This window comes from Mustela nivalis, assembly GCF_964662115.1.
Source record: "Mustela nivalis genome assembly, chromosome: 15".
Lineage (NCBI taxonomy): Eukaryota > Metazoa > Chordata > Mammalia > Carnivora > Mustelidae > Mustela > Mustela nivalis.
Genome location: NC_139034.1, coordinates 34,814,632 through 34,836,134, shown reverse-complemented (window position 1 = coordinate 34,836,134; position 21,503 = coordinate 34,814,632). Strand labels below are relative to the sequence as shown.

Genomic DNA, 21,503 nt, shown 5'->3' with positions numbered 1-21,503 from the left:
CTCAAGAAATTAAAAATAGAGCCTCCCTATGACCCTGCAATTGCACTACTGGGTATTTACCCCCAAAGATACAGATGTAGTGAAAATAAGGGCCATCTGTACCCCAATGTTTATAGCAGCAATGGCCCCGGTCGCCAAACTGTGGAAAGAACCAAGATGCCCTTCAACGGACGAATGGATAAGGAAAGTGTGGTTCATATACACTATCGAGTATTATGCCTCCATCAGAAAGGATGAATACCCAACTTTTGTAGCAACATAGACGGGACTGGGAGAGATTATGCTGAGTGAAATAAGTCAAGCAGAGAGAGTCAATTATCTTATGGTTTCACTTATTTGTGGAGCATAACAAATAGCATGGAGGCCATGGGGAGTTAGAGAGGAGAAGGGAGTTGGGGTAAATTGGAAGGGGAGGTGAACCATGAGAGACTATGGACTCTGAAAAACAATCTGAGAGTTTGAAGGGGGGCGGGTGGGAGGTTGGGGGAACCAGGTGGTGGGTATTATAGAGGGCACGGATTGCATGGAGCACTGGGTGTGGTGCAAAAACAATGAATACTGTTATGCTGAAAAGAAATTAAAAAAAAAATAGGTACTAGTACCTTTTCAAGAGATAGTATAATTATGCCCTCTATCATTATTTTTCAATTCTCTCCTACTTCTGGAACTATGAAACTCAAAATTCATCTATAACATTTTATGTACTCCCTCACCCCCCCCCCCCATTTTTTATTCTCCTAGCCTTTTTAAGGTGGTAGGTAGGCATTCTATTTTTTTTTAAATCTTTTATTTAAATTCAATTTAGTTAACATATACTGTATTATTAATTTAAGGGTAGAACTTGGTGATTCATCAGTTGTATATAACAACCACTGTTCATCACATCCTGTGCCCCCCTTAATGCCCATCACCCAGTTACCTCATCCCCACACCCACTTCCCCTCCAGCAACCCTCTGTTTGTTTCCTAGAGTTCAGCGTCTCTTATGGTTTGCCTCCCTTTCTGTTTTCATCTAATTTTATTTTCCCTTCCTTTCTCCTATGTTCATCTGTTTTGTTTCTTAAATTCCACATATGAGTGAAACCATATGGTATTTGTCTTTCTCTGACTGACTTAATTCACTTAGCCTAATACCCTCTAGTTCCATCCACATCTCTTTTTTTTTTCCTAGCTTTTGAAGATTCATATAAGATTATCAATAAATAGTACTTTTTATTGTGGCTTTCTAATTAAATTTTCTACTTCTTTCTCTGGTTGCATACTGAGCATATTTAATAGGAAAGTAAAAATCTCAAGCATTATATTATTTGGCGATGTCATCCATTTTGCCCTTCTCATCTTTCTCGTTGTTTCATTGATCAGAAGCAGCTTGTGTGCCCTCTCTGCTAGAGCTCTCAAACAACACTTTCCATTAAGCACTTATAAGGAATATAAAGAGCCAACTCAACAATAGATGTGTGGTCTGGCATTTTGCACTTTCTTTTTAACACCTAAGAGATTTCATTATTGTTAAATTTACTTTCTAACAACCTGGAAGCATCACATAAAACTTCAAAGAAGATAATATAATTGATCATTCTGCTTAATTAATGCTTTCCTTTAATATTTTAAGGATAAAACAGGGAATAGCTTCTATTACTAAGAAACACAACACATACTCTCGGAACCTTAAGAATCTACTGAAAACAATCTGTAAAGTTTAAAAGGATATGATCTGTATGGTCAAGTCAGATTTTCAGGTATGTCAGGTTAGCAGATGAGTCACCCTGCGGAATCACTCTTTTGCCTTTCCATGTCCAGAAACTAAATTTGAACAGTGTATCTAGGCTTACTGGTTTCTTAGGCATCAACCCATGCTAACCGAATTAATGAAACATTAAAATATAAATCAGATGCAAGTATATTTATTGGTTGAAGGAAAAGTTATCTATCAATGTCTATTATACTTCTGTCTACTACTTTTTATACTCACTTCCAGGAGTCTGGGAAACAAAACAACTAACAGTTGAGAGCAGAGTGTAGAAATGCAGAGTGTAGAACAGAGAAAACTGTAGGCTGTAGGAAAATGAACAACCTTGCCTCCACCAAAAACACTCTCAGAGATGAATGGTTTTATAATTGACTTGGTTACTCTTGGGCCAGATCTCCTGCTTTGGTAAACTGGATCTGCCATTTTCTTGCAGTGAACTCTTAGATGAGATATTTAGCTTTTTTGAGCCTCACTTGGCTTAACTTTTATTAGGGGAATGATAGTATCTACTTACTTGAAATAACAAATGTAATGAATTTAGTATTGTGTTGATGCAAAGTTAATAAATTATATCTATAGACCCTTGGATTAATTTCTTTTTTTCCCTCTTGTCCTTACATGTTTTCCTTTCCTTTCTTCCCTTTGTTCTTGATAAACTACATCAATTTTTCCCTTAAACATAAGAGATAAACATTAATAAAATTGATAAACCCCTGGCCCGACTTATCAAAAAGAAAAGAGAAAGGACCCAAATAAATAAAATCATGAATGAAAGAGGAGAGATCATAACTAACACCAAAGAAATACAAACTATTATAAGAACATACTATGAACAACTCTACGGCAATAAATTTGACAATTTGGAAGAAATGGATGCATTCCTAGAAACATATAAACTACCACAACTGAACCAGGAAGAAATAGAAAGCCTGAACAGACCCATAACCAGTAAGGAGATTGAAACAGTCATTAAAAATCTCCAAACAAACAAAAGCCCAGGGCCAGACGGCTTCCCGGGGGAATTCTACCAAACATTTAAAGAAGAACTAATTCCTATTCTCCTGAAACTGTTCCAAAAAATAGAAATGGAAGCAAAACTTCCAAACTCATTTTATGAGGCCAGCATCACCTTGATCCCAAAACCAGACAAGGATGCCACCAAAAAAGAGAGCTATAGACCGATATCCTTGATGAACACAGATGCGAAAATACTCAACAAAATACTAGCCAATAGGATTCAACAGTACATTAAAAAGATGATTCACCACGACCAAGTGGGATTTATTCCAGGGCTGCAAGGTTGGTTCAACATCCGCAAATCAGTCAATGTGATACAACACATCAATAAAAGAAAGAACAAGAACCATATGATACTCTCAATAGATGCTGAAAAAGCATTTGACAAAGCACAGCATCCCTTCCTGATCAAAACTCTTCAAAGTGTAGGGATAGAGGGTACATACCTCAATATCATCAAAGCCATCTATGAAAAACCCACCGCAAATATCATTCTCAATGGAGAAAAACTGAAAGCTTTTCCGCTAAGGTCAGGAACACGGCAGGGATGTCCATTATCACCACTGCTATTCAACATAGTACTAGAAGTCCTAGCCTCAGCAATCAGACAACAAAAGGAAATTAAAGGCATCCAAATCAGCAAAGAAGAAGTCAAATTATCACTCTTCGCAGATGGCATCTGAGAAATATTTAGCATTGTTTTATACACATGGTTTTAAAATTTTACATAAATGACATTGTGCTCTAACTCCCATTCTGTTTCCTACATTTCTCATGTTACTATATGAGAATTAAATTCATCATCTCTGACTGTTCCATAGTATTCTGTCATGTCCATAAACCATATTTTATGTATCTATTCACTAAGTGATGGATACAGGTAGCTTCCATTTCTCTGCTACTCCCAAGCAACTCTGTGAAACAAATAGGTAGGTAGTTCCTTATGAATGTGTATAAGCTTTTTTCTAAGGTATATTTCCAAGGACAAAATTGCTGAGTCATAAATGCATAGCTTATAGATTGCTTACTTGGAAGGACAGCACATATATATATATTTTTAAATTTTAATTCCGGTATATTAGTTTCAGATGTACAATATAGTGATTCAATTTCATACATTATTAAGTGCTCATCATGACAAGGGTCCTCTTTATTCCCCACCACCTATTTCCTCCATCCCCCTCACCCATGTCCCCCTTGGTAATCACCAGTTTGTTCTCTATAGTTAAGAGTCTGTTTCTTGGTTTGCCTGTCTACTTTTTTTCCCTTTGTTCATTTGTTTTGTTTCTTGAATTCCATAGATGAGTGAAATCATATGATATCTGTCTTTCTTTGACTGACTTATTTCACTTAGCATTATACTCTCTAACTCTATCCATGTTGTTGCAAATGGCAGGATTTCATCCTTTTTTATGGCTGAGTAATATATGTATCACAATATATATATGTCATATCTTCTTTATCCATTCATCTATCAATGGACCCTTGGGCTGATTCCATAAGGTGACTATTGTAAATGATGCTGCTATAAACGTAAGGGTGCATGTGTCCTGTCGAATCAGTGTTTTGTATTCTTTGGGCAAATACCCTGTAGTGCAATTACTGGATCATAGGATAGTTCTATTTTTAAACTTTTTAGGAACCTCCATACTGTTTTCCACTTCAGCTATAACAGTTTGCATTCCCACCAACAGAGCACAAGCGTTTCTTTTCCTCCACATCCTTGCCAACATTTGCTGTTTCTTGTGTTTTCGATTTTAGCCATTTTGACAGGTGTGAGGTGATATCTCATTGCGGTTTTGATGTGCATTTCCCTGGTGATCAGTGATGCTGAGCGTTTTTTTCATGTGTTAGCCATCTGTATGTCTTCTTTGGAGAAATGTCTGTTCTTATGTTCTCCCCATTGACCATTTTTAGATTGGATTATTTTGAAGGGGTGTTGAATTGTGTACATTCTTTATATATTTTGGATATTAACCCCTTACCAGAGATGTCATTTGAAACGATCTTCTCCCATTTAGTAGACTTTTAGTTTTGTTGATGGCTTCCTTTGTTGTGTGGAAGCATTTTATTTTGCTGTAGTCCCAACAGTTTTTGTTTTTGTTTTTATTTCCCTTGCCTCTGGAGACATACCCAGAAAAAATGTTGCTAAGGCCACTGTCAGAGAAATTACTGCCTATGCTCTCTTCTAGTATCTTTATGGTTTCAGGTCTCACATTTAGGTCCTTAATCCACTTCAAATTTATTTTTGTATACAGTATAGGAAAGTGGTCCAGTTCATTCTTTTGAATGTAGCTTTCCAGTTTCCCCAACACCATTTGTTGAAGAGACTATCTTTTTCCCATTGCATATTCTTTACTTATTCTAAAGCACATACTTTAATATACTTTTCTGGGAAGGGGGATGAATTGGAGAAGGAGATGAAGGAAAAGTAATAGGACAAGTCAAGGACTTCCTTCAGGTGGGTGCTAATAATGAGTGTTGGACTAAAGAGCATAAGCAATTCAGTGCTGTGTGTCTGAGGTCTTTAAAACGAAATAAAAAGGATTGTGGCTCCACGCATTATCAGTATAAATCTAACACCTACTGCTATGGTTTAGTATCCCCATCTGTGCTACAGGGCCAGGATGGCAGCTTTCTACTACCTTATTAAGATGCTGCAGAAAATCAATAGATGATGTTTGTGAGGTCCTTAAAACTCCTGAGACTCAGGCTCTATAAAAACATTACAAAATTGTTCCTCTGCATAGATAGTTCTCAGAATCTTAATTATAGATCTCTTTGTTAATCAACATTGAAGATAATTGTTCCCAATTAACCTATAAAGATGTCTTATAAGTGTACTGTTTTGACCATTTCTTTTAATGCAAGATTGGAAGGGGATTAAGTTATGAAATAAATAAATCAGGGGGATGAAAAGTACAGCATAGGGAATATAGTCAATAATATCTTAATAACTTTTCATAGTGGCAGAGGTAACTACACTTACAATAGGGAGCATTTTGTAATGTATGTAATTGTGGACTCACTGTGTTGTACATCTGCAATGAATATAATATTATATGTCAACCACACTTCAATTAATTTTTTAAAATTACACTCATAAATGGCTATAACATTGAAAAAAGGGAACAGACGGTCATTCAAGTATCTGTCTCTGCCAGAAAATTGAAATAATTAAGCCTTTCATTTTCAATAGCACTTTTTGGTTTTTCATAGGTCCAATGCTAACTGACAAGTATGACAGCCTTTCAAATCTGGATGAGCTGATTATTTCTTCAGGAGCTGAGGACAGACAGATCTGGAAAAGTGGTCATAATGGTTTTCTTCAAAATAATAAGAGAACCAAGTGAAAGAGATGAATCTTCTCTAATAACATGTTCACAGGCAGGTCAGCCCTTTAATTCAGAGCAGGATTATTTTAATATTTAACAGTTTAGGACATAATAGACAAGTTAATTAAATTAGCTCACTTTGCTCAAGCTGTTATGATATTAATCCATTGTTATTTTTGGTAAAGCAAATCACTATAACTTTTTTACAATTTAGAAGCCAAGAGTACACAATGGGATAATGTATTTAGAAGGAAACACCGTTAAATTTTTAAAACCTTTCCATTTTATTGAACTGAGTTTTATTTAAAATTTTTTCTCTCTTTTTATCTTTGTCATTATTGTGTCTGAAATATTTGTATTCCTCAACTCTGCTCTGTGTATGTTCTGTTTATAATATTTAAACATATAAATTTTATTTTAGTAGTCCATACAAAAATTAACCCATGTATTCCAGAAAAAGGATATTTGAAATGTGGGTTACAAAAGGTTAATTTTATGTATAAATACCATTCTTATTCACTTATCTTTACCCAAGAAAAGCAGTTCTTCACCTGTAAATCCTTTATAAGAGTTAACTGTACATATCCTGGACGTGAAGGAGGGGATTGGGGACAATAATTTGTGGTTAAATCCAATCTTTTCATCCAACTGTTGGGAGTTGCCTGTGAAACCCCTGTCCTCAGAGCTTTGCTTCCTTTTAACTCTAATTAATTATATACTTATTGATTTGGGGAGCTGAGAGATTCGCCTCCCCACATAAGGCGCTTCCTGAATTAGAATCCTTTTAAAGGGATGTTTGACATCTCACATAGCCACAACCATTTTAATAGCAAGTAATCACTGGTATAAAAGCACAAGTTAAACCTGAATTTCACCTCTGTTCCACATACACCATTGTTTACATATCCACTATTGTTTATCTGCAATAAAGCCTCATTTTGAAAATCTAATCTAGACTGATCCCCTTTTCCAGGACACAAAACAAACATCAAAAAAAAAAAAAAAAAAAGCGACTTGTAATCTCTCCATCATAACCCTCAAAGAGTATCGTCTAGGCTTGAAAGTATATGGGAAGTCCTGTGTTTTGGCTCACACAGCTCAGCAGGAAGTCTTCACAGAACTTACCTCCCTGGTTCCTCTGTTACACCAGGAAATACATCCCAGAACGCTCATCAGATCGTCTTCATTCACCCGTCTCCTGCCTTGTGTCATTTAACCATAAGAAGAGATCATACTGTTCAGAATAGGCATACCTTAATTCTATATTTAAAAATTGGAATTTGACACAAAAATTTTTATAACTCTAACAGTTCTAGTGGACACTGAGAGAAGGAAAAGTTTTGTATTTTGTTTTTTAAGTATGACTCAACTATTTTCTATAACTGAAGCATTGATAACCATTCAGTCACTGGCCAGTGCTCCACTTTGGGTCATCTGAAGCTGACTACAGCCATCCTTGGAAGTAATAACATGCAATGACATGCCCATTGTTTCATTTAGGCAAGTGGTTTTCTGAACAGGGAAATATTTCACCTATTCCTGACCGTACTAAATTAACTCGGGAAATGTAAGGATTAGTCCCTTTGTTGTTTATCTCTACATCTCTTGTGTCTTGGGACACAAGACCCCCAGAGTCTTTTCGATCATGAGAGAAGTTTTGACCCTTCAGAAGAAGCTAAATTAACTATTGTTAGATCATAGGGATTTGGAAGCTAGCGCATATTTGGTGGCATTTGCCGTATTGCCTTTGTAAAACTGATATCCTTTATAGACAGCAGGTGGAGCTCTCAAGTGAATGAATGACCTTTGAGGACCTGTCCTCAAGCTGACTCAGTGTTAGCACAGCTCCAAGGCAATCACTATCCGTCAGCTCCAGGTCAGCCTGCAACGCTGGCCAGGGGCCTGAGCTATTACACAGATGCTGGCTCAGCTTAAAGGCCTCATTTCCCTACTCCCAAGCACAGATAAACAAGGGAGAGGCTCCTTGCCTTGTAGAGTATGAAGTACTTAAGCACTGACAGAAGCTACCATTTCCTGGATCTGGTAGGGCTGGAAAAGAAAGGCATTCTGGAATATAAGACACCAGAGACTCGGTGCCTGGTGAGGATAAGAAACAGTCCAAGTCACAGGAAGACAAATACTGCATGACTGCACTAATGCGAAGTATCTAAAATAGTCAAATTCACAGAATCAAAGAGTGGAATGGTGGTTGCCAGGGGCAGGCGAGGGGGAAGTGGGGTGTTGCTAATCAGCAGGCATAATTTTTCACTGAAGCAAAAGGAGTAAACGCTAGAGAGCTATACAGTTCTGTACCTGTACAATACCGTACCGTACATTTAAACATTTGCTAAGAAGTTTGGTCTCACGTTAAGTATTGTTACCATAATAAAATAATATTTAGAGGATAAAACAATAGAGCCAGATTTGTCTATACTTATTTAGTATCCTTAATATAAGAATCCTTATCAACCATTCTTAAAGAATGACTCAGCCCTGGGGAAGAGAAAAATAACAAGAAAGATGATTCTCTTTTCAGAATAAGAATTCTTTGCCTTCAGAGAATGCTGGATGCCTCTTTAGCCCACATCCCTATTGTGAAATGCTTTTCTCATCTACCGAACACTGTGGTTTACAGTTTACCTGAAGCTTGTTATTGTTTCTCTACCTAATAACACACTTTTATGATTTCTTCTGGAAGAGCTGCATTGATGGAGATGGAATGTAACACCTGAAATAATAGGATTTTACAGGAAATAATGTAAATGAAGCCTTTTGCCCTTAATGACCCATAATAAAATGCTCTTGTTACCAAGCTCTGCCGGCGAACCCAGTGCAGGTTGCCATGGAAACGCCCAGCTGCACCTCCACACTGTTGCTTAATGATCAGTGTGATGTCAGGCTCTTGAGATAACCACAAGCTTAGACAAATCTTTACAACCACAGTGACAGTCCACTCGGGACTGCAGTTATGTCTGGGTGAGGGCTCCTGTGTCCAGGTATAATTAAAATACATTCAGACCTATGATTGGAAATGCTTTCAGCAGAGAATTAGGTCACCTTTTAAATTCTCCATTCACTTTCATTTCTCCACATGATTGCCCAGTTGGAGGTGAGCCAGAAACAGGGTAGCCAGCGTGCATTACGGAAGATGACGCTTCACGAGCCTGTGGCCAGGCTTACCCTTCTCATGGGTGGGCGAGTGGCTGGTCCACCTGGTACACACCAAAAAAAGACATCATGAAGACCTTTTTGTTCCTTCTTCCCATGTTCCCTCCATCTACCTTCCATCATGACTGAACCTGAAATTCTCTTACTCATTACTTTGATTTAGACTACAAAGCCAGGCCCTTTTACCCAGAATATAATCCTCAACATTTATTTATTATCTGGAAGGAAAAGAAAGGCCCTAGGGAATCTGTCCTTTCCTTCCCTTCTTCTATTTCCCTTTCCCCCACCATTCTTTCTTAAAACTGTTTATTAGATGCCTATTATCTGCCAGGCAACCACCAGAAACACAACGATGAGTGAAGTTCAATCCCTGTCCCCTAGGAACCCGCAGGCTATTAGACAAGGACATGGTATGTAAGCAAATATGTAAGCTAGAGAGAGAGGTGTCCACAATGGCCCAGATGGATAAATCTATCCGAGGGAGAGCAGGATAGGCTGGGAGATGAGGTGATGTTTGGGTTAATTTTGAAAGGAAATTAGAGAGATTAAGCCAGCAAGGTAGAAAGGAAAATGTGAGAAAAGAGTTGAAGGTGTGGGATGATCCTGGGTGTTTGGGGAATTACAAGCAACTCAGAATTGTTAGATCTTTGGCCATAAGAACAGTCAGGGAGAAATGGCATGTGTTCCATGTCAGAGAAATGTCAAAGAGATTGACTTTATCTTACAGGCAAAGAGGAGCCACTTAAATTTTTAGGGAGAGAAGACAGAGAATTATAATTGCCCATTTTGGAAGATTATTCTTCCGGAAAAAAAAAAAAAAAAAAAAAGCATGAACTGAGGGAAACATGGGGCATTTAGGAAATTATCGCAATAGTGAGACTATTGCATTCTATTTTATTTCGTTAACATTTGTGGGGTGGGGGGGCATCTGCCTTTTGGAAGAGAAATGCCCTGTCCTTAGTCCATGGCCCACACTCACAGAAGAAGTGGATATATGACCCAAACTCAGCCTATTATAATACCATATCACTATTCACTGTGATTGGCCCAGGGCTAATCACATAATCCAAGCAGCACCAATCAGATTTCTCCTGTGAAATTTTACTTATGGACTCCTGGACATAGGATTATTTTTCTTTCTATCTTTTTTCCTCAAGATGAAAGGATGTAGCTTTTGGCTTCCAGAGGCTATCTTTCCTTACATGGAGAGGGCTTTCTTATCATTAGGTTAATAGAGGAAAATGCACTAATAGTTGGGGAAACAAATTTATTGACATTATTTGAGACCCTAGAATCTAGGACAGAAATCCAGACGTGTCTAAAGGCAGTATACCAGTGGACTTTCCAGTTATAAACGCCAATAAATTCTGTTGTGCTTAAATAAGTTTGAGTTCGTTTTTCTTGTCACTTGTACTGAATATTTCTTTTTTTAAATTTTTTAAATTAATTTTTTATTTATTTTTAAATTTTTTATTTCTTTTCAGTGTAACAGTATTCATTGTTTTTGCACCACACCCAGTGCTCCATGCAATTCGTGCCCTCTCTAATACCCACTACCTGGTTTCCCCAACCTCTCACCCCCTCCCCTTCAAAACTCTTAGATTGTTTTTCAGAGATTGTTTTTCATAGTCTCTCATGGTTCACCTCCCCTAACTGAATATTTCTTAAGGAAACAGATAAAAACAATGAGAAGCTGAATAGAAGCTGGAGGGACTGGAGAAGCTGAAGTGAAATTAACTTCAGTGAATTAATTAATTCATTAATTCACATATTGGAGAAGGGGGCTGAGTGAGAAGTGCTAACAGGGGTACCCACAAAGTGCTGGGACACAAAGGTTGGACCCATTAGTCATGCACCTTCAACTCCTGCGGGGAGTTGTGAAGCTTCTGCTTTGGGAAGAGGGTTGGTAAATAACGTTTCTTCTTTTGACGAAGACAGTCTTCTTTGGAGTGGCCTGATTTATAGAATGTTTAATTTTATGTTGAGTTGATTCTGTCTTCATGTTTCTCACTGGACATCATGGTTCTATTTGCCAGGTCCTTACAGAATACAGTATCTCTTGTAGAAAAGCCTTCTCATACTTTAGTATATACTCTGCCTGTCTCTTTCATTTTTCCCCTCTAGACATCCTGTCTCTAGTTCCCTTCCGTTGTGCTTCATGGGACAGAGTTTAGGTGGTTTTTAGAGTAACAGTTACCAGTATATAAATTTATTCTATCAACTATTATTCATCTTCTATCTTCACTAAACAGGCATCTCCGTGTCGGTAGGGACCTTGCGTGTCCTGCCCATCATTTATCCCTAGCACCAAAATCAGTGACTTAAACATAGGCACTGATATACATTTCTAGTTCATCAGTGGGTCTCTTATTTGTCTATGGCCCAGCTAATATGCAGTGTCCAGTGCAAAGTACAATACTCTGATATTCGTAGACCGATTGCAGAATGGAAGGGGATAGTTGCCAATTTTATCTGGATCCATATATGAATATGATGCACCCCAACACAGCACAGACCTTGAGGGAATTGCATCATACTGTTATCCTATATCAGTTATCTAAAACCATTGAATCTTTTAAAAAAGATTTTATTTATTTATTTGAGAGTGTGTGAGTGTGTGTGTGTGTGTGTGTGTGTGAGGGAGAGAGAGAGAGAGAGAGAGAGAGAGAGACGGCACAAGCAGAGGGAGGGGCAGAAGGAGAAGCAGACTGCCTGCTGAGCAGGGAGCCCAGTGGAGGGCTTGATCCCAGGACCTTGGGATCATAACCTGAAAGGAAGCAGACGCTTAACCAACCAAGCCACCTAGGCTCCCCCCACTGAGTCTTTTGAACGAAATAGTTCCTAAGCTTTATCTTTCCACTCTGTAATGGCATTGCTAGATTATTATATTTTTTTGGATCTTAGTTGAGAACTTTCTATATATCCCTCCTAAAACTTAGCCCAATGAATGCCTGCATGGTTTTTGCTTGTGATTCTCTTGTCCAGACTTTACTCTCCAGGCTTTCTATTGTCAGCATAATTAATGAGCCTGACTCCAGGCCCCCAGAGACTTTCTGCATCATCCACACTGCTACCTCCAAATCCTAGCACATGGCCTGTTGTCCAGAGCATACTCGGTTAAATGTTTCCTGGACAAACTAAGTGATATACCTTCTCTATTTTTCAAATATTAATTAAAATTAAGAAAGGATGCCTATTGTAGCTTTCTTCCAGAAACACCATTCTTTTGGTATCTTTCTCAATGTCTACCAGCCCAAATATATTTGAATTCAGCTCATAGTCCTCCTTTTTTTGTCATAAAGAAAGTTTCAGGGTGTTTTGCTGTCGTGAAGATACACTGCATTTACATTGTAGAAACAGTTTCGATGGAAAATAAGTTTAGACTGACATAGCTTGATATTAAGGAAACATACTGGTTTCTGGTGATTGCCAGTTCCTCTTCTGCAAGTGTCCCGTCCTCCCTCTGTGGGCAGAATGTCCTGTGAGCCCTCTTGTGGACATTGGGGGGGGGGGGTAAGAATTTATAGGAGTCAGTCATGAAACTCCATTGACCTTTCAGTTTGCTGCCGCAGATCAGAATTCATGGGGGGAAGTGGAGTAGAGAAACAGCTACAAAAATTGTGGAGGGCGTATTTTAAAAGCCTATTGTTAGACTAAAGGGATTTTCATTTTGTTTAGAAAAACATCATACGTGCAGTACCTATTTCAAAGGTACCCACTGATGACTGGAAACAAGGATGTTCGCGATTTTGTCCTTTCTTTAATGTGAGAATTACTTCAGGCAGATGGTTCATCCTAGATTTGGGCAAGAGGATTTGAGTGGAGAAGGCAGGAAGTAGGGGTGGGAGCTTACTGTACTCTGCATTCCAGCCTAGGGCCCTATTTGAGTTGAGCATGTTGGTTAGATAAGCACTATTTTTTGTCTGTGCCATAGTAATGATTCTGGAACACTATGAAGGGCTTTTCTTAGGTCTGAATGTCCTTTGAAAACCAAAGAGCATATGGCAATAGGCCAAGCCAAGAGCCCCTTTTGACCTAAAACAGCCTGGTCTGATCCTTCTGTATCAAGTGCTTTCCACCAGAATCCACTGGCGGAAAAGTGTCACATTTCCTTGAAATGCACAGGACATTTAATAACAACCACAGTATCTCTTCCATGATTGACATCTGCCTCTTCTCTGTGGGCTTTGGCAAGAAGAAGGGAATTCAGATTTGGCTATATATGGGCTAATTCCATAGGCTTGTGGCTTTGTTTTGTTCAAGCTAACTTGAGGAGACTGTCACTTTTCCTCAATTCTGTGGCAGTGGCATGATTACTATCACATCTCTTCTATCACATCCCTACTCTCTATAGGCTGTAAATTAGGAATGGATAAAAATGCAGACATATTACAGAGATGTTATTTTTTCTCTTATCGAGATGTTTTAGGCACTCTTATGTGGTTAACTGAAAAATATTTCCCAAACTATAATTTTGACTTTGTAAGGCATAAGACAGTTTCTTTTTTCCTTTTTTGTTTTTTAAGATTTTATTTATTTATTTGACAGACAAAAGATCACAAGTAGGCAGAGAAGCAGGCTCCCCGCTGAGCAGAGAGCCAAACACAGGGGTCAATCCCAGGACCCTGAGAACATGACCTGAGCTGAAGGCAGAGGCTTAACCCACTGAGCCACCCAGGGGCCCTCACAGTTTCTTTCCCTCACCCTCCTATCCTCTTTCCTTCTCTTCAGAAAATACTCAGAAAAGCATATGCATTTTAGGGTCAGAATATCATCATAAAGCGAACTTACTAAAATGAGCTAGGTGGTAACCTCATATTCTTAAAGAGTCTCTGCCTTGCACCGTGTGTTGAATCTGTCGCTAGAAAATGACTAATCCGTAGGAGAGCTATTAATTTTGTAGTATTTCACAGTTCTTTTGGGGACCTGTATATTCTAATAGTTTGGTCCTTAATGGTACCAAGTGCCTCAGTATGTCCTATTGAATAAAAATGATGAATAATAATAATAACCCCATAAACATTTGTTGATTGATGAGTTTCTGGTTTCAGTGAAGTCACTCTTGGTTCATTATGAAACTACTTCCCCATTTCTCCACCAGATGGCAGAAGAAGGGTCAGATTACTGAGTTCAAGATATCTTTGATTCTTAGACATTGAAACGTGATATGTTACGCAGAGGCAGGAAAAAATGCCAAAATATATTGCTATAATTTTATTTTTATTATACTTCCAACATAGGAATATCTTGAAATAAATAAAGGATTGTGAAGAATTTAGATGCTAGTTGGTGGTTAAACATTAAGCCAAGGATTATGGACTGAAGAATGTACTAATATTCTTTCTGGGATCCTCATAAAGTGGGCAATGGGGACAATAAAATTACTTAGTGAAGGTTTTTTACCCATCTTCTTCCCTCCGCACTTACATATGGATGTAAGATATGTTCTCTTACCCTTTGCTGCAATGGCTCTCGGCTTTATAGGAATCACATTCTCTACTACTGTTTAGCCTTAATTTTGAGGATAAACCCTTAAAATTCATCTCACAGGAGAGTTAAAATGTGAGGAAATAAAAAAGGGTTAGTTAGGGATCAAGGGCCATCAGCTGACAAAAAAGAAGGGTTTGAATTTGTACAGCAGAAACATGTTCCACATCTTAGCACTTTCAAATACTGCCCAATTTGCTTCCCAGTTCTTAAGGTGGGAAAAAATATTTTATTATGCTTATATAGATGTGCTTAAAGGGGAGATTTGTAAAAGACAGTGTATTTCAACCAGAAAACAACTTCGTTGATCTCCATTCTCATTGGCATGTTTCATCCATATCTAAAATCCAAAACATTGCCCATGATTTACATAGTCTGTCTTTTGAGATAAATAGCTATTAGATTACAGTTTAGAGAGAAAGGAGAGTGGATTGAAACAGATTGCTTTGAGAATATTCTTTTTAGATAATAACCTGCATGCTAGAAATGGAAAATTCACTTCAAGGAGGTGGTTCTAAAATTTTTAAATCCATATGTGAGAAGAGTATTTTAAGAAGCACACATATTTATGATATTTTATTGCTCAGCCACTCTGTTTTCTGAGGCTTTGGCTTTAACCTTTTCTAGTCACCATGGCAACAAAGACACAAATAACGTCCATACCATGCACTGGATCTATGAGGAAGAATTTCCAACTGTATACATAGTATGAATATTTGACCTAAGCATTGCAAAGAGAATTTAATGTAATTTTAAATATAGTAAATTGTCTGAGTGAGTCATAATCTGGAAATAGTGTACATGGCTAGGAAAATGTAGTCTCATAATTGAAGAAGGGAAAACAACGTTGGATTTCTCCTTTCTAGAAACTCCATCTTGCCTTCCCACATCTCCCCTTGCTGATGTAAAGAATGTCAAGAAAAACTTGAAGAAAATCATCCTAAAATTTAATTTTTCTCCTTTTCAAATTCTAAGCCTAAAAGAAATGATATGTTTTTAGACAAATCATAAACCTGTAATCTGAGACATTGTTCTTGTGGAAACACTGCACTTCCAATTACTGGCTGTAAATTGCTTTCCTAAAAACCCTTCTAAAACATTCACTCTGTTTTCTCAAGGAAGAAAACAGACGCTGAAATTTCACCTCTCTAAGCTTCGAATACTGGCTGGGGTGCCCCCATGAATGCAAGGGTGAGTACATAGATTTTCAGTGGAATAAGTTCTGTCCTGGACTTTGTATTCAAAGACTTGGGAAGGAGCAGATAAGGATAGTATCAGCAGTGAGATCCATGTGCACTGGGGAGTTTTCTTGGGTGCGGGTGAAGAGTCAAGAAGAGAAGCAAGGAAGTGTGAATGCCAGAAACACAAAGCGAAACCCCTGCCCGGGCCCTTCAACTGATGCTTAATAAATGCTTTTTGATTTGAATGAATGATCAAAGTGTGGGGTTAGTGTCAGACAGGCAGCCTTAGCATGAACGCCTTGGGCAATCCAAATCTTGGTTTATTTTAATATCAGATTGTCCTAAGAGATGCCATTCCCCTGGGCTCTATGTGAATGACCCCGAACACTTCTTGCTTGAGCCACATTTCTCCACAGAAAGCCTGTACTGAGGACTTGCCCTGTGAAGAGCAGGTTAGGGTGTATTTTTGAGATTCTATGGAAGTTGCTGCAACTCAGCACCTCAGTTTTCTGATGTCTAAAATGAAGAAAAAATAAATTAATAATAAGGAATAACATTTATGTAAAAGGTCTAACTCCTAACATTGTGTGATGCTAAATAGGAGATTTCACACGCTGTAAAAATTTAAGGTTGTTTTCATCAGAACCTTCTCCTGTTGGCATCCATCAAGGTGGTGTAGCTGAGTGGGAAAAAGGTAGTCCTGGGAGGCCAGAGAAGGAAAACCAAGTCTTAGATGGGCAGGGACCAGCTGTGAGACCTGACAGAGCCTCTCAGACCCTCTGGTGTTCAGTTGTCTCAATGGCAAAATTAATATGCTGATCTAGAGGATCGTCTCCCTAATATTTTATGTTTCTAGAGAGAATTAAAAAAGGGAGTGAGACCTCCAAGTCAGTTTTACTTCTGACTTCCTTAAATAGCCTTCTAGATGTCTTGATGTAGATGGAGGAATCTATACTCCAATTTGAGAAATCAGAATAAAAGATAATACATTTTACATGCCCAGAAACATGGCCCTAGGGTGAGAAGGAGAGGAAGGCGATTGATATACAGCATATGCCCCCCTACCTCCCCTCTTGTCCTTCCCTGGCCACACACATCTCTCCAGATGAACCATGAGAGAAGGCAAGCAACCAAGTAGCCAGGTGCAAAAAGAACATGGGGTTGGGGGAGGGCAAAATAAAACGGGTTTTTCTGGGCCCCAGGTAAATAGGATTTCTTTGATATTGAATGGAAGGGATAGGCATGACTGATGGTTACTCAACTTTGGCTTTTAAGACTTTCAACACTTGCAAGGCTTTCTCAATTAAAAAAAAAAAAAAAGAAGAAGAAGGAAAGCATGTACACATTTATGCATCATATCCCACGTAAGAATCCAACAAAAGGGCTCATCTCCTCCCTAGTGGGCCATCTCTAACTCTTATTCTCTATATCTTACAATTTACCTTTCACCATTAGGCATAAAAGCAGTGGCAACACTCTCTCCTTGGGGTGCCTGGGTGGTTCAGTGGGTTAAAGCCTCTGCCTCCGGCTCAGGTCATGATCCCGGGTCCTGGGATCGAGCCCCACTTCAGGCTCTCTGTTCAGCAGGGAGCCTGCTTCCCCCTCTCTCTCTGCCTGCCTCTCTGCTTACTTGTGACCTCTGTCAAATAAATAAATAAAATCTTAAAACAAACAAAGAAACAAACAAAAAACCCCACCTCTCTCCTATATGTTCTTCTTGGTGCAAACACTCTCTTCACCCCATCCTCTGCTCTAGGGCTCCCACCACTACAAGAAGTAAGGACAGAACTTGAGAATTCTAACTAGTTTGAGAAAATTGTAAACACCCAAACTTTTTACATTTGCTATTGTTTCCATGACAGATTTTTCTTTTCAGGAGAAAAGAACATTTCTGAAAGATCAAAATTAAATCCCTTTGAAGGATCAAAAAGGATGGTGGCTCTGGGAAAGTATTAAAATGGAGTAACACTGTGTGTATCTAAAATTGTAACATTTATGAAATTCCTAAGGACTTCAAATCTGCTAAGTTTAAAACCAATCTTCTCCTTGTGTGTTTATTTCTATTGGCACAGGAAAGGCAGATATCTCTTTAACTCTTTGGTGATACAATAACATTTGGATTCATTGAAGGAAATCATTGCTGAGTGAGGTATTTCATGCTGAAGAGGTAGGTGATCACTTTTCGGACATAGATCAGAGAGGGTATATCTGTGTGTGTGTGTGTGTGTGTATTTATATACAATTTTGTATACTTATATTATTATATATTAATATTATATTAGTATATATATATAAATCCTTATTCAGACCAAATTCCTCTTTGCCTCCCCTATATTATTTTCCAGTTACTCACACAAGAATGTTATCACCTTCAATCTATATGCTATTTTTTAAATATAATTTAAATATCAGTTTTGGTTCTCTTTTTAGAAACTGTTGTGAAATGGTATGTGATGGATATTAATTCATATCTGAAAAGGATATTCCTCCTTGGCCAGAATAGACAGGATTGGACACTTTGGGGAGATCTGGTTGTGACTACATAGGAGGCTGCCACCACACCACACACACACACACATACACACACACACCCCACACATTAACACAAGAGCAAAAACAACTCCCATCTCTTCAGTCCTCATCTTGTATTTCTTTCCCGGATCTACCACCAATACAATTAGAGATAAGGTAAGAGAATGGGATAAAATAAGAATGGGAAAAAAATTCCCATTCTTGCTCATATTCTTATATAAAGCAACCCATCATCAATTATAAGCAACTTCGAATGAGTTTACCGTAATCTCTGGCCCTGACAACAAAAAAAAAGACAAATAACTTGTTCTGAACTACCTTGTGCCTGAAAAGGACATGGGAAATGTTAGGAAAAAACATTGTGAGAGTAAGGAGAGCATGGACAGAAGGAAGAGAGAGAAGAAGTTGAAGAAAAACTTCACGTATCATGTGGAGTCTAACAGGATGCGCTCCTTCACTGAATGCTTGTTTTGTATGCTTGGGTCCCTTATTTAGTCTCTATGATCCTCGGGCTGAAAAAGAATAAAATATCTGTGTGACTAGATTATTTAAAGGATTATGTTAAGTTATAAGTAAAAAGCATATAATTCCCTTAAAATACTTTACTTTCATTAATTTATAATTTCCCAAGGATAACAATTATGCCCATACAATCACGGAAGATGTTTGAAACATTTCTTGTTTGATGGGTGGTAACTAAAGAATTCCTTAGTCTAAAAAAAATTGAACATTTGGAGGGTAAGTATCTATAGAAAAATGTGTAACATAAATGCCCAACAATAAAGAAATAAAAAGCAAAGTATGGCAGGTTTATGCTAAAGGGACACCCTTAGATACCAGGCAAACAGCAACCATAGAAAGCTGGAATGGCTATACTAATATCAGACAAAATAGACTTTACAACAAGGAATATTCTTAGGAAAAGGTAATGGCAGTAGAAATGCTAGTAATCTTAGTAATGATAAGAGGGAAGCAGGGAGATATAACAATCATAAATGTAAAACTCCTCATGACCAAGCCACAAAATACATAGAGCAAGACCTGACAAGATGATAGTAGAAATAGACAAAACAATAATTATAGTTGGATATTCAAATACTCTCTCTCCACAATTGATAGAATGAGAAAGAAAATCAAATAAGGAAGATTTGAACAATATCAACCAAATTGACCTAGTTGACCTACATAAACACACTGTCACCAACTCCAGGATACACATTCTTTTTAGGCTAAGTTCATAAAACAATAATGAATTTAATAAGACTGAAGCCATTCAAAGTACATTCTGATTCCAGTGGACCTAAGTTAAAAATCAGTAACAAAAAAAAAAAATCTGGAAAATCCTCAAATAACTGAAAATTTAATAGCATATTTCTAAATAACCCATGGGTCTAATTTCTCACAGGAGGAATTTGAAAATATTGTGAACTAATTAAAAAACAAGAACAAACAGTATCTAAGCTTATGGAACACAGCTAAAATAGTGCTTAGAGGGGAGCTCATAGATATAAATGCTTATATTAAGAAAGAAGAAAGATCTAAAGTCAATAATCTAAGTTTCTATCATAAGAAGCTGGGAAAAGTAGAGCACATCAAATTCAAAGGGTGGAGAAGGAAATAAAGATATGAACAGAAATAAGTAAAATCGAAAATGCAAAGCAATAGAGAATTTCAATTACATTAAAATTTGGTTCTTTAAAAACATCAACAAAATGATAAACCTCCACCTAGCCTGAACAAGGAAAGGTAGAAGCAGATGGAAATTTCCAAAATCAAGAATTAAAGAGACACACTAACATAGGCCATAAAGAGATTAAAATAATTATAAGGGAATATTATATACAACTTTATGCTATAAGACTAAACAATTTAAATGAAACGAATTGACAAATTAATAAATTCCTAGAAGGACACAAATTACTAAAATTGACTCATGAAGAAATAGTAGCTCTGAATAGATGTATACTGAGTAAAGAAATTGAATTAATACACAAAAAATCTTTCCACATAGGAAAGCCAAGTTTCAAACGATTTTACTTATAAAATCTATCAAGCATTTAAAGGAAATAGATAACCGTAATTCTACAGAAACTCAGAAAATAGGGGAAGGAATACGTTTTCTACTGATATAGTAAGGCCAGTACTAGCCTGATATAAAAGTAAAACATGTATCACAAGAAAAATAAATTAATAATACTATGAAAAATAACCCCCATGAGTACAGACACAAAAATCCTTAGCAGAACATTGGCAAGTCAAATTCATCAATGTATGGAAAAGATTATAAATAATGAAAAAGTGGGATTTGCAAGATTATAGTTGAAAAATCAATCAATGTAATACACAATATTAAGAGGATAAGCGGTAAAACCCAACTCCATAGAGACAGAAAAAGAATTGGGAAAAAAAGTGAATAGGTATTCATGTTAAAAACTCCCAACAAACCAGGAATAAATGAAAAATTCCTTAACTTAATAAAGAGTATCTAAAAAAACTCACATTTGGTGAGTGAAAGTTACTGGTGAAAGACTAAGTTCTTTCTTCCTTAGATTGGGGAAATTCACTGTATTGGAGTCTCTAGCTAGTGAAGTAAGGCAAGAAAAAGAAACTAAATGCACATAGATTAGAAAGGAAGAAATAAAATGTTTTATTCACAGATGAAATGATCTTTTGTGTAGAAAAGTTTAGGAATCTAAGAAAAAGACTAAATTATTAATGGAGTTTAGCAAGTTTATAGGATACTAAATGAATATACGAATAGCATTGTATTCCTGTACACTAGCAACAAACAATTTAAATGTAATTAATAAAAAATGCCATTCACAATAACAACAAAAAGAACAAAGTACTTAGGAATAATGTTTTAAACATAAGACTGTTCTATATATTAAAGATTTTATTACTGAACAAAATGAAAGAAGAACAAAATAAATGAGAAATATATTATGTGCATGGATTACAAAACCTGGCATGGTTAAGATGTCAATTTTTCTCAAACTGATCTAGAAATTCAAAATAGCCTCTACTAAAATCC

At 37.2% G+C, this 21,503-nt stretch overlaps 2 long non-coding RNA genes across 2 annotated transcripts in view; one reads left to right on the top strand and one right to left on the bottom strand.

The window, feature by feature from the left end:
* The window catches only part of LOC309848695, an 81,620-nt gene extending 63,540 nt beyond the window's left edge, over nucleotides 1–18,080 (top strand). Inside the window, exon 3 of the long non-coding RNA XR_014303218.1 lies at nucleotides 18,010–18,080. This is a non-coding gene — a long non-coding RNA (uncharacterized lncRNA). The remainder of the gene's footprint in view (nucleotides 1–18,009) is intronic.
* The window catches only part of LOC309848694, a 67,199-nt gene that overhangs the window by 10,600 nt on the left and 35,096 nt on the right, over nucleotides 1–21,503 (bottom strand). The window lies entirely within an intron of this gene.